The sequence below is a fragment of the Rhipicephalus microplus genome, chromosome 2, assembly GCF_043290135.1.
Source record: "Rhipicephalus microplus isolate Deutch F79 chromosome 2, USDA_Rmic, whole genome shotgun sequence".
NCBI classification, from domain to species: Eukaryota; Metazoa; Arthropoda; class Arachnida; order Ixodida; family Ixodidae; genus Rhipicephalus; species Rhipicephalus microplus.
Genome location: NC_134701.1, coordinates 267061896 through 267073920, shown reverse-complemented (window position 1 = coordinate 267073920; position 12025 = coordinate 267061896). Strand labels below are relative to the sequence as shown.

Here is a 12025-nt window from a genome sequence, read left to right as displayed (position 1 = left end):
TTCTCGCAGATAGTATACACGTGCCTTCACAAAGTGCTAAAAAGAAATAAAAGGAAGAAGAGTCCACTGACCGGCAAAGGGGGCGCAGCTTTTTCCTTCACGCAATCGGGAAGCCTGGAAGAAAACAACGGCACAGCGCTCAATCAATGACAGCCAGCCCGAGCAGACACACAGACACACATATATATACGTGAACAGAGAAAACACAGAGACTTTCATTACGGGACCACTGCACTTATTCTTTGTTCTTCTTTTCTGTTTTTTTTTTTGTGGCAGCCCTCTCTGGCAAGGAGTCAGAAAACGAAAGCAAGTCGCGGTATACTGTCATCCAAGTGCTACTTTTTTTTTTCGTCTTTTCTGAGTGGGGGAAGGAAATATAGCGGTATAAGGACACATCAAACAGAGTTTCGCCGATGACGTAGCAGCCGCGGCGATATGTTCCTTAAGCAACCAGAGTGAGACCACCCGTCACGATGGTATATAGCGGTCACGGTACTCGACTGCTGACGACGGAAGATCGCGGTATCGAATCCGGGCCGCGACGGCCGCATTATCGGCGGAAGCGAAACTTCATGAGGTCCGTGTACTAAGATTGAGGCGCACGTTAAATAATCAACTCCAGGTGGTAGCGATTTCCAGAGTCCTCCGCTACGGCATCATATCACAGTTCTATGACGTAATACCCCATGCGTATTATTATTATTATTATTAAAATAAGACCACATACCACGCACCTATAGCGGGTTTGCCGTAATCATATTCTCTACTGTTCAATGCGCTTATATATATATATATATATATATATATATATATATATATATATGGCTGTGTTTTATTCTATGCCATCGTCACCCCGTCTAAGCAGCATAAGCATACGCCACAGGACGATGGCCTCGTTTCTTCGAGAGGTCTTTAATTACCGACCACCACGCGTCGACCAAATCCATCTCTACATCCACAAATCTCTTAATCCTATGATTCCAACTAACCCTGCTCTAGATGGATGATGAAGGCCAGCCGGGACTGGCTGCGTCACCCATCAGCGCCCCCTTCTGTCCTCGTGAGTAACCACAGATTATCCGTTCTATACGCACTAAATGATAGCTAAGAACAAGGCGCTGGATGCGGCCGAGCTGGACCCGTACGCATTCATGACGGCGATGGCGCAACGCGTGAAACAAGGACGGAACGATCAGTGTAACGAGGAGACGGCGCTGTGGGCTCGTATGTCGTGTTTTATCGCATATAACCAGCATCGCTAAATATAGCTCAGCAAAAAGGGAAAAAAACCTAGATATAACCCCTGATATATACGGCACATATGTATGTATGTATGTATGTATGTATGTATGTATGTATGTATGTATGTATGTATGTATGTATGTATGTATGTATGTATGTATGTATGTATGTATGTATGTACGTATGTATGTACGTATGTATGTATGTCTGTATGTGTAATGTACTCATTAAAAGCGTTATTAACCATTCGACATTACTGCCCTTCCAACCCCCTCCCCCAAATTAGTCATAAATAACGCCGACTGGTTCCCTGTGTATAACATAGTTTACGTTTCTCATCATACGAGGCGATGTCCAGTTCATCATGCTACAACACCGGGTGTTTACACAGACACTCGCTTTCATCGCTTTTTCTACATTGCCAGTAGCAAACGCAATAAAATTAATGCTGCGAAGTGTTGCTGGTACATCATGTAAATGCAGTTGATAAACGACGAAAAAAAAAAATGGCGAGGGCACAGAAATGCACGCTGTGTGCCTAATTTGCATTCTTGTGAATTATTATTGTTTTTTGTGTCGATTTATTTTCGCATGAACTCACCTATATGATTAAATACAGCCAGAGTGAGACAGCAGAGATTGGATGCCACAAAGGCGGATTTAGGGGATCGAGTGGATAAGATAAGATGAAAAATAAAGAACGAAAGAAACAAAGAAAGAAAGAAAGAAAGAAAGAAAGAAAGAAAGAAAAAAAGAAAGAGAAAAGAAAGAAAGAAAGAAAGAAAGAAAGAAAGAAAGAAAGAAAGAAAGAAAGAAAGAAAGAAAGAAAGAAAGAAGACCATACGGGTTAACTAGATGAAAACTCGCTCGAGAACACTCTGATCTGTCTGCTCTTTAACAGAACAGGAACCCGACATGTGAACATTAAATTAACACAAAAACTGGACCTTCTCCTTTGAACCCCAGAACTCGACCGGCTCACGCTTTCGATTGACAGCGTCCAGATGCAGTCGAAGAAGCCGGCGAACGAACGAAAGAACGGATGAATAAATAAGAAGCGCATAGGCGCGGGAGCCACCGCTCCACGGAGTGCAGTCGGTAACGGATGGCACAGCTGTTTCCGTTTGCCCGGAAGTCGTCCTTTTTTTTTTCTTCTTTTCTTTTTCTAATCTGATCATCCCCCTCCCACCCCCGAGAAGAGTGAAAATGAAAGAAAACAATAGGCACGCGTCAGTTTCGGCCATAACCAGGATTCTTCTTCTTCATGCCGAGCGACTCTCTCGCTATTTCACCATTCGCTATACGTTACTTTTGCCAGTGTGGCCCGTAATCTGGTCCGTCTCCTTTCTTCCCTTGCTTCCATTCTTCCTCCAATCCATTTCTACTTTTCCCTTCCGGAACTGTACACACAAGCGTTGCGCCCCTCTCGGTGGAATTCGTGAGCATTTCTTATTGCATTTTTATATATTTGGTTATGAGCCACGCCGCGGTGGTCTAGTGGCTAAGGTACTCGGCTGCTGACCCGCAGGTCGCGGGTTCAAATCCCGGCTGCGGCGGCTGCATTTCCGATGGAGGCGGGAATGTTGTAGGCCCGTGTACTCAGATTTGGGTGCACGTTAAAGAACCCCAGGTGGTCGAAATTTCCGGAGCCCTCCACTACGGCGTCTCTCATAATCATATGGTGGTTTTGGGACGTTAAAGCCTACATATCTATCAATCAATTATATTTGGTTGTGAGTATATAGGTTTCCATATGAAGTAAATATAACAATTATGTCACTTCCTCTTCGGCGTCGTGCACGAGCATCAGAATGAGTGGCCGGTCAAAGACGTTCGAGCACTCGTTAACCTCCTACCTTGGTAGCATGCATGCATTCGCAGCACCGGAGCCGCCATCTTGAATTCCGAACGTCTGTGCAGCATACGAGGTTCAAAAACGTCGAAAGCTGGGCGAGCCGGCGATCCCACAAGTTGCGGCGCGTCGGTTGGTCAACGCTTAAGCAGAATACACAACGCAGGACCAAACTTAGGACAGGCAGGACAATAAGACGAGTCGGGCGCTAACTTTCAACAAACCATTATTGCAAATCGTGCCCACACATGCACAGTGTATAGGCACAGGCATGGACACAATAGGGCAGGCGATGATCGTGTCATCATGCCGTCAGTATCACCATCAAAAAAGAAACATGAATGTTTGGCGCAAGTACTTACTTACGACATCACCCGTTCGTATCCCGTTATCGTTGGTAACCACCGGTGGCACATATGCCACAGGGGATATACTTTTAGGGGCAAAGCTCCTTAAGCCATGGGTAGAGCGTCCTCGATGCATGTAGTAGGTAGCCACCTCCCATTTATTTCTTAGAATGTCCACTAGATGGCAGTACTTGTATATAATCAATATATGGCGAAAAGATGCGAGATGATCGTACTTGTGAAACTGCGCTTTACAATTGCTGCAGGAATTAGATTGAGCCAGACGATGCGGTCCTTTATCTTGTTCCCGGAGTGTTCACTAGACGCACAAACATACAGACAGACGGACAGACGCACGGACGGACGCTTCGCATCACTCATCATCATTCAGTCCACAAATATGCTGCCATTTCTCCCTTGCAGATTCAGCCACTGCGCCTATATAAGAGCACCATCTGCAATAACGGTTTGTTGTAAGTTAGCACCCGTCCCGTCGTCTTTTTTCCCTGTGTTCACTTATGCACTATGCATTCTGCTTAGAGATCGTGACTGATCATAATGCCATATACGTGAAGCATCCCAATTCGATCAGCTCAAAAGAGACAAGAAAGGCAAGAAAGCATCGAGTGCCGCATCTTTCTATTGTGTCCCCGATAAAGTGCGCTTCTTCACTTCCTGTACTACAGCATGTCAAACACAACACTCTAAGCCAAAACGGAGCAACAGGGGTATAGGGGTTGCTCCTTTCAGGGAGCAATTTCATTGCCACTCCCATTACTCTCCTAAAAGGAGTAACTGCAGAGGGAGGAACCGTTGCTCTCCTTTCAGTTCCTCCATCGGGGGATGAACAGTTACTCCCTCCAGTTCCTCCCTGCAGACCAACAGTTACTCCCACCAGTTGCTCCCTGCCGACCAACCATTACTCCCACCAGTTGCTCTTCTAAGAGCAACAGTTACTCTTTACCGTTCCTCCCACGTGTTCGCAGTTACTCTCTGAAAACCAACTGCACATGCTTCCAGTTACTCCTTGGGGAAATGAGTATTTATCTCAAGTATGCTTGTCACACGCTTAACACATGGCGAGAGCTCCTTGGAAGATCACTGCTTGGGTGCTTCTAACACAAAAAGTGGACAATATTGAAAGGAAAATAAATGCTTTATTGTTCTTTTTATGAGCCGACGTGTGACCACACGTAAAAGTAGACTTCGCCATACCACAGCCAGCACTAAACAAACACCATAATACATCAAAGGTTTTCTGCGTCATCCGTGGAAAAACAATCTTGAATTTCTAGCATAGGGCAGTCTGTTTCATCATTGGTGAGAGAAGGGCAACTTCTCCAATTCTGAAGAACTCAAGTTTCGCAGCTGGTGTTTCCATCAGGCTAGCGCAGCAGAACGTCACCGCAGGCATATGTGAAGCATCTCATTGCTGCAAGAAAAAAAATAGAAGTGTGAGGTTAAACATGCCAGAATGAATTCATAACAATGAGTCACACACACTGAAGCAGTGCTTACATTCTAGGATGTCTACTGCAAAACGAAATGTGAAAAAAAGGAAGGTTCGGCCAAACGTTATTTGGCAAGCCATATAAATGCTGATGTGGTAGACGCTCTTCACATGATGTCTCGGACAGCAATATTCTGGAAGAAAATGTGCAGCACCTCAACAAGGCATATTTGTAGCAGTTAAAGATACCCTTAGGTTCAGTTAACTTGTTTCCTATACACAGCTGAGTGACATTTCTATGAGCCCATTCACCAATGGGCATTCTAAATGAGGTCATGTGTGTGGCAAATAACACGTACTGTCCGCTCATGTTAAAATACTTATTTAGCTCGTGCACATAGTTGCTCTTGATTCTACTGTTCTATCATACGCTGCTGCGTCTTGAATTGTGCAATACCTGTAGGCACAAGCCAAGCATGCAAAGCCTGCTTGAAAGCAACCATTTGCAGAGGCTACATGATAATCTTCAGTATATTTCCTTGTACCTGACGCAAACGGCTGGACAAAACTATAGACAAATAAATGTAGACCGTGCTACCTTCAAAAAATGCTTTAAATTTAGTAAACTAGGGTGCATTTGTTCACTCGGTTGACGAGTCACAGCCACGAGATATGTAAACGAAGCAATATATCTTAAGGCATGCACAGATATTCTGATTCTTTGTTTGGCAGTGTCACAGATAGCTTGCCAATACATATGTATTTGAGAGCAACAAGATGTGAAGCTTTTATTAGTTCAATGTCTTGTTGGTTCACAGCCAAACAGGTTACTGCTTGTTAGACAAATTGGAATAAGCACACCATGGTTTCCAAAAAAAAAAGCATTATTAGAAGTTAGCTCCCGGTGTGAATGTCTGCCTATTTATTTTGTACTGCCTTCTACATGTGCCACAAAGGCATTTGTTGAGGATGTGCTACCAGTCAAGCCAAGATCGCATACTTGGTCAATGTGATGGAAATACAAACATTAGAAACACTGCCACCTCTAGTAAGAGCATAACACTTCAGTATCTTGGACTAGCAAAGAGGTGAACAAGAAAGTTAAGCCCACTCTTGCGGAACTTTGAACGCGAATATTTCAGAGTGGGGGAGGTCAACATGCTGTGGCACTTTTAAACCCACGAAACATCTGCAGAAAACAGGGTAAAGGCAAGTCAAGAAACGCTGTTATGAAGGCCTGCGCATGGACAGCTTTGTGAATCTAGGCCCAAGTGTTATGCTTTGTGCAAGCCAAAATCCATGTAAATAGGAAAAGCATACTTTTAGGAGTACCAGCATAAACAAATCTTGGCAGTCGGCTTTTTAGTACAAACAGCAATCCCTGCAATGAAAACATAAACATTTTATCTTAACGGTAACAGTGTGAGCACACACACGGGCCAGCGGAGCCATGTCGAATTGTCAGTGCCAGTGTAACCATGTGGCATAATGAACTATTCTCTGGCCAACACATGCACAGTTTGCCCCTAAAAAGCGATGCTTTCATATACGTAGTACAAAAAATCTGCACTTACCAAAATTCACTTGCTTTCTGTACTTTAGCATCGTTGGGAGCATCTTTATCTGCAGTATAACCAAATTTGTGTCATATCCCTGAAAAAAAAGTAAAAGACATGCATCAAATATTGTTTCATTTGGCAGCAGTGAAGTCAGGTTAAGAACAGCCAAGTGGGAATCAGCCGAATTATGTGCATGCGGCAAATCCCAAACGGCGTTATTGAGGTTGTCGAAATTTTCGTCGATTGGTATTAACGTCGATATGTGACTTCAATGGCATGCCAAGTTTTCACAGCGCATAAAGCTTTCATGATGCAGAATAATGACAGCGCTAACGAGAACATACAGCATTTATGATTGTCTTTTACGATATTCAGTTTTGCTAAGGTTTTGCATCACTAAAGAAATCTGAAAGATTTGGGTCATTCCTCCTCCAATTGTTCTGTCAATATGTAAACTGCTCGCTTGATGGTGCGCTTATAAAATAGTACGTTCAGCGCAGAGGTGAAGCAAGTGACGCAGTGATGTGGGCAGATTTTTTTTTTTTTAGGCGTGCGGGGAGGGGGGGGGGGGGGGGTCCGCTTATCTGAATAGGCCGGGCAAGCGAATATGGTCGTCAATTTGGGCTCCCTACGCCCGGCCTAAAAAAATTCTGTGCGCAACCGCCTGGCTATGCCAGTGAAGTGATGCGACAATGATTTGTTCACTTACTGATTTACATACACTTTACATCTCTAAAAAATGCGGCCCAAGGCCCCAACACTCAGCCGTTAACATTACATAAAGCCAATGGTAGAAAAGTGCCAGTATGAATGCAGCTACAACCCCGCCCCAATGTTTTTTCAAGCGAGGTAGTGTTGCGGAAATGAACTTTTAACTGCAAAAGTACACTGGCACTGCAGTGGTGACAGGGGAAGCAAGAGGGTATGCAGGCGGTAATAGAGGTAATTTAGTCCGATACGGCTAGCAATGAATACGGTGAATGAGAGCAAATCATTTCTCTTTCAATAGCGCAACCACTCAACAATGTATTGTAAGAGCATTAAATGTTGCTGGAAATGCCACTCACCTGCACGCTGATGCATGCTCAGTCCTTTGTCCGACGAGCGAACAGGCTTGCAGATAGCTGAAGACGTGTTTACGATGTGTTTGTTCCACCCAGCAGCAAAATCCACAACTACTTCGCGCTCCATAAAGATAAATATACACTAACCTTCATCACGAATAAGTATAAACGCAAATCTGCGACACACACACACGATCAAAACATAGCTCACAAGCTCACACCGTCCATGTGCTCGCCAACCACAGACCATATGAAAATGAGTAAGTAGTGCGAACGCGAACCTAGTTGCGCCGAAAAAAAAAAAAAAACGTCGAGAAGTGGCAGCACAGGCGTCAGCGCAATAATTTCAGTGTGTTCTCCTAATACAATTATAAAAAAAACTGAGGTACACTAAAACTCATAAATAAATATAAAAAGTTGAGTGTAATTTTTATTTAGTGCTAGTCAACATAAACACTGAATAAATATTACTTTGTAACTTACATCGTTTGCTACAGCAGCGCCACACTTGTCGTGCGGGCGCAGATGGCGCAGATTTGTCATTCTGCCCTCAAACTACACGGTGAAGCGTGCTACTAAGTGTATGGCTGATGAGAAGCGCGTCTGGGTCCGCTTTTTTTTTTCTTCTCCGATATATCTGGGCGGGGGGGCTCCTTATGCACGTGTTTCGGTGCTTGATCGACTTTGACGCCCTTACTTCGCGGACGAACGGCGTGTCTAGGCTTTTTTTTATCGTTGTTTTGCACGTGTTTCGGCGTTCGGTCCGCTTTGACGTGCCAACTCTCCATTCTGCTGCTGCGTGTGTTAGGTATTTGCCGTACTGTATTCTCAGGCCTTCTGTGTTCAGCCAGCGCTGCTATCTTATTATCTACGGATGCTAAAATAAATCACTGTTTTGGTTTAGTGAAGTTTGGCACACAGAACAAACAATAATCTGGCCCATAAATATCAATGTGGGCGGCATGCATATTTGTGTGCGGTGTCCTGCCGGAGAGTAACCGTTGCGTGACGAGAGCATTTACAGTGGTTCCTCCTTCCGTTGCTCCCTTACAAACTTAAGATGAATACAGTTGCTCCCCCATTCTCGAACAAGTCGGCCATCTTGTTCCGCTTGGTCTTTTCGGAGAGTAACAGTCGGTCTGAAGGAGTAAAAACAGCCGTTGCTCCCATTTTGGCCATTTTTGGCTTAGAGTGAAGGGCTACCTCGCAGAACTCTCGACGTTACTATTCGTACGCTGAGGTTTATGAGGAAAAGTTATACACCAGCGACCACACAAAAAAAAAAGCACATATGCGCACGGGTATAGAAACAATCAACGAACTGTTCATGTTTTTGGCGTCTTCAGATCTCGTTATGTATTTTATGAACGCGAAACAGCCATGGAATCTGGCACCGGTTGCCGCGGAGAATGGAGGGGCATATAGCAAGAAGCGCATCGAAAGATGATATCGTGTGTCAAACACGAGAGCTCGAGCGGGGACTAAGGACTAATTCGAATCACCGAGAATAATGATAATATAAGCAGCTGTTTTCACGCGAAAAGCGCTGAGTGACGCTATATAGCATCATTAAGCCCTTGTCACTCGACACTCAGCAGAAACTATTAGATCACCTATGATGCTCATACAAATGTGAAAAGCGAGCCGTAAAAGAATATTAGAGCGAAAAACAGGCCCTATATAAAATTCACCGGCTATAAGCCTCACACACCACCGGCAACCGTAATTTCGTCATGGCGCCTGTGACGTCACATGTAGCAAAGAGCAGAGACGTCATCTTCTACCACAGTTTCGGCCGCTGCAAATCGTTCAATTTTTTTTTTTTCATGCCAAGCAGAAGAAAGCTCAATTATCTCGATTTCACGCGCTGCTGACCAGGAGAAAACTATGGTACGCCAGAGTGTAGACGTTAACACAGCAGCTGTTTGCTACGTCACGGCTCGTTAGTGCGCCAGTGTTGCCCGACCCTGAAGCCACTCGCATGCTCATAAAAATATTCAATCATGACTTCAGTGCTCAACCGCTAAAGTTTCACCACCTTATTTATCAATGATTCAGAAATCAATCCCCATATCACAGTCCGTATATATATATATATATATATATATATATATATATATATATTACTACGCACACAATATGGCGATCGCGTTTGAAGGAAAAGTGCCACACTACTGTCTTTATGTCGCTCCACGCCTTTCTAACACCGTGACTTTGGCGGGAACCAAAGGGCGGGAAAATTGCGGAGAAAAGAACCATAGCGCCTTACAATTAAGTAAAAAAATAAAGGGCAGCGGTGTGTTGCGGACGAAAAAAACGTGACAAATGGGCCCACAGCGGGGAAAGGACAGGTGGAATAAACTTATAGAAAAGCAAAACGAACAAATCTCTCCCTACGCAACTCGTCCTATATATATATATATATATATATATATATATATATATATATATATATATATATATGTAATAGAGGAGATATTTTTATTAGTCTGCTGTATAGCAAGGTGAGTGCTTTCACTTTCCGACATTCGAGCTTGGCCGGCCCGGCTAAGAGCTTGCGGGAATATTAATGGCTCCCATCTTGCCGACAATGCAGCGTCATCTGTTCAATCGAGGCTCGATAATAGCTTTTCCGATCGGCGCGCACACACTCGACGTCTGCACACGCTAATACCGCGCAACGCTGCCGAAACTAAGCCTGGAAGAAGTACTAAGCAAAAAATAAAAAGAAAACGCGGAGCGCAGCTGGCGGTGGCGCAGCACTATACAGCCGCACACGTATACTTGTATATTAAGCTGGCTATGGCAGTGTGCACTCCCCACTGCTTTGATAAAACGAACGAGTCTTATTCATTGGAGCATTCAGCACTGCTGATTGCGAACAAGGGGAATCGATACTTTAGCTTTCCCTTTCCTCTGAGTGAGATGGTACAAACGGCGTTGCTGTACACCTATATTCCACGTTTTTAAACAGAGGTAGGCGCCGTCAGCATACTGAGACGCTTGTAGCGACCTCGCGGAGCCATAGACTCCGCCGAGCCCGAACCTCGCCACAGCCCTGTATCATCACGTGACAATTGGCATCCTGTTTTCAGTCCCCGGCTTACCGACGGTAAAGGCGGCAGTTCCACAGTTAATTGAATGCAACATGAAGGGTCGCCATTACCGTAAAAAAAAAACAGCACATTTGAATAGGACGGTCCGACTGCGCAAAGGTGTGAAAGCGCCACACCCCCTCTTCCTTACACACACACACACCCTACTACCACCTTTCACATGGTTAGAAGGCGGAGGACGAAGGGTCCCTCAGTCCGCACGCCTATGTGACTGTAGCGCCATTTGCTCAGCTTTCTGGAAGCAGCTATACCACTGTGGCCGTGGTGCAGGCGGCTTCTCAGAGAGCAAACATTTCACCAGTGTTTACGTTAACCAGCTGATCGACTAACTCGATCGACATATGGTTACCGCGACGCGCCCAAGGCGTCGGTGGATAAGCGTATACTCATATATATAGTAGAGACTAACATATTCGCCATTCGCTGAGTCTTCTCTGCAGCACACCTACGATGCGCACGGGCTCGTTTCCTTTCATCTCAGCCGCGATAATCGTACGCCATTACCTACCTTCTTTTCTCGTTGTCTGGTAGATCATCATATGTACGTTACTCCCGGTCGGGCATGCTTGCGTAATTCCGGTTCCCGGACTGCCTAGCTCGAGCCAGGCGGCGGGATAAAGGGATCCATGAATAATTTAACACTGTTGTTTGCAACACAGGGAAACTGCGGAAGTAAAGGCTATACCGAAAACCGGGATGCATCAAGACCTCGTATAAAGACGGCCTCGAGTGTACAAACAGCACCCAGTTTACATGATCAGTTCAGCTTTCAAAGACATATTTGGTAATACGAACGCGTTCAACGCATCAGCACTGCCGCACGCCATCCGAACCTGACGACGTCGCCTCCGATAATGCTAAAGGGCTACAATCGGCAACCCGGACACGTTTGTTTCCACACAAACCAGGGGTGTGGTATTCCTCAGAATAGCGTCGTAAGATTATAACAACGTCTGGCGTTTTACGTCTCGAAACCGCGATATGATTATGACAGACGCCGTATAGTGGAAGGTCTCCGGAAACACTTCGACCACCTGGTGTCCCTTTAACACGCAGTGACATAGCACATCGAGTTAACGGGCGGAACATGGGAGAGGCCTTTGTCCTGCAGTGGACGTAGTCAGGCTGATGATGGTGGTGATGATGATGATGACATCGCACAGTATGCACGCACCTCTCATTTCGCCACCATCGAAATACGACCGCCACGGCCGGAATCGAACCCGCGACCTTCCGGTCAACAGTCGAGCAGCGTAACCACCGAGGCGGACAACGTCGCGAGACTCTTTTATCGTTTAATATTCAAGTTTCACTTGTTTTTACCATGCGTTTGCCTTTGTTTTTCCTTGACGCGGTGCAATGCGAAACTTTCCGATAAATAAATAAATAAATAAA

General features: G+C 45.0%; 1 protein-coding gene across 1 annotated transcript in view; it reads right to left on the bottom strand.

Annotated features, from left to right (window-relative positions):
• LOC119170012 (uncharacterized) overlaps window positions 1-12025 on the bottom strand; it is a 417618-nt gene that overhangs the window by 351993 nt on the left and 53600 nt on the right. Inside the window, exon 2 of the mRNA XM_037421026.2 lies at window positions 72-114. The gene's annotated coding sequence lies outside the window, so the exon portion shown is untranslated. The remainder of the gene's footprint in view (window positions 1-71; window positions 115-12025) is intronic.